Raw genomic sequence first — 2,748 nt, forward strand, 5'->3', positions numbered from 1 at the left:
GGGTGCACCCAGGGTCCGTGCAGAGAAACACACGGAGTAGAGGTGGTGGGAGAATTAGCAGCGTGCTGTATACTTACCTCGGACTTGTGAGCGTCAGCCTGGGATGTTTCCAGCGCGGCTCTCCACTCTCTCAGCTGGGTCTGCCTCTCCACCAGGTCGCGGATCTGCTTCTCCACGGCCTCCAGCTTGAGCTGCATTCGGTGTCCTCACCTGCACTCAAAGGTAGACACACATCCGCCATTAAAGCATGTAACAGTGAGTAAAACAATGGTAATGTTTGTGAATAGAGTATTAGTAATGTAAGCGAGATTAGCGGCAACCACGCTGGCGATGCTAACGGGCTATATGCTAATAGCGGACTCGGGAAATCAAAATAGAACTAGTGATAACAAGGCGCTCTGATTGTTTTTGTTGTAGAATACGATAGGGGATATATTCACACGTTATAGAAACTAAAATGATGGTGTATAAAATTGATTTTAAGATAAAAAATAGACGATAAAGAATTAACTTGACGGAGCTCAAACTCAAAACAAATGGCAGCAACAAACAGGAAGTGTTTGACATGAAAATAATATAAAATTATTATCAACAAAATAAAATCATTATCAACAAAATTCATGCAATGCAGAGGAGAAACAGAAGCTGCATCTGAAGTGGCATTAGATGCATACACTGTTGAATGCAAGGCATGAATGCTCTAACCTGCAGTTACAAATGCATAAATAATGTTTAAATCTTAAAACGTTGAATACTGATATTTGAAATGATTTAAAAAATATATATAAAAAGGTACTTTAAAATGTGAAATTAAAACTGCCAGTAGGTGGCAGCAAGTCACTGTTAAGTGATTGAACCGACTCATTCAAACAGTTGATTCATTCAGGAACGAAACAGTCATGTTTTTCAGAGACGCAAAAGAGTGCTGTGGCTTTGTTTGGAACCATTTTTGTTGGCGAAATACACTGAACAAAATTATAAGCGCAACACTTTTGTTTTTGCCCCCATTTTTCATGAGCTGAACTCAAAGATCTAAGACTTTTTCTATGTACACAAAAGGCCTATGTCTCTCAAATATTGTTCACAAATCTGTCTAAATCTGTGTTAGTGAGCACTTCTCCTTTGCCAAGACAATCCATCCACCTCACAGGTGTGGCACATCAAGATGCTGATTAGACAGCATGATAATTGCACAGGTGTGCCTTAGGCTGGCCACAAGAAAAGGCCACTCTAAAATGTGCAGTTTTACTGTCTTGGGGGGTCCGGGGGGGTCCGAAAACCAGTCAGTATCAGGTGTGACCACCATTTGCCTCACGCACTGCAACACATCTCCTTCGCATAGAGCTGATCAGGTTGTTGATTGTGGCCTGTGGAATGTTGGTCCACTCCTCTTCAATGGCTGTGCGAAGTTGCTGGATATTGGCAAGAACTGGAACACGCTGTCGTATACGCCGATCCAGAGCATCCCAAACATGCTCAATGGGTGACATGTCCAGTGAGTATGCTGGCCATGCAAGAACTGGGATGTTTTCAGCTTCAGGAATTGTGTACAGATCCTTGCAACATAGGGCCGTGCATTATCATGCTGCAACATGAGGTGATGGTCGTGGATGAATGGCACAACAATGGGCCTCAGGATCTCGTCACGGTATCTCTGTGCATTCAAAATGCCATCAATAAAATGCACCTGTGTTCGTTGTCCATAACATACGCCTGCCCATACCATAACCCCACCACCACCATGGGCCACTATATCCACAACGTTGACATCAGCAAACCGCTCACCCACACGACGCCATACACGCTGTCTGCCATCTGCCCTGTACAGTGAAAACCGGGATTCATCCGTGAAGAGAACACCTCTCCAAAGTGCCAGACGCCATCGAATGTGAGCATTTGCCCACTCAAGTCGGTTACGACGACGAACTGCAGTCAGGTCGAGACCCCGATGAGGACGACGAGCATGCAGATGAGCTTCCCTGAGACGGTTTCTGACAGTTTGTGCAGAAATTCTTTGGTTATGCAAACCGATTGTTGCAGCAGCTGTCCGGGTGGCTGGTCTCAGACGATCTTGGAGGTGAAGATGCTGGATGTGGAGGTCCTGGGCTGGTGTGGTTACACGTGGTCTGCGGTTGTGAGGCCGGTTGGATGTACTGCCAAATTCTCTGAAACGCCTTTGGAGACGGCTTATGGTAGAGAAATGAACATTCAATTCACGGGCAACAGCTCTGGTGGACATTCCTGCAGTCAGCATGCCAATTGCACGCTCCCTCAAAACTTGCGACATCTGTGGCATTGTGCTGTGTGATAAAACTGCACATTTTAGAGTGGCCTTTTATTGTGTGCAGAGCAAAAAATAGGCAATGTGGTGTCTAAAACGTAATTCTCTTAATATTAACTTCTTGATTATTGAACTGTTGTATAAAATCAATATCACATTTGTGATTTTTGCAAAAAAAATTGCACTCTTTATGTGATATTAATCAACTATATGAAATGATATAAATATATACATTTTCTGCCCCCATATCTTGACTTTTGAGCATTCTAAATGCATTTTATTATACTGAATCATGCAGTGAAATAACACACTCTAAATGAGCATTCATTCTAGCGAGTGTTTAAGCACTCATAACTCCTCTTATAATCAATGAAGCTGTCCATACACGGTATGATAAATGAATCTCTAACTTACATCGTATGTACATCTGCACTTTGTTGCTTATGATGAGGGAATTCGCGAGTTTC

Source organism: Sinocyclocheilus rhinocerous, unplaced genomic scaffold, assembly GCF_001515625.1.
Source record: "Sinocyclocheilus rhinocerous isolate Xijiao unplaced genomic scaffold, SAMN03320098_v1.1 scaffold3084, whole genome shotgun sequence".
NCBI classification, from domain to species: Eukaryota; Metazoa; Chordata; class Actinopteri; order Cypriniformes; family Cyprinidae; genus Sinocyclocheilus; species Sinocyclocheilus rhinocerous.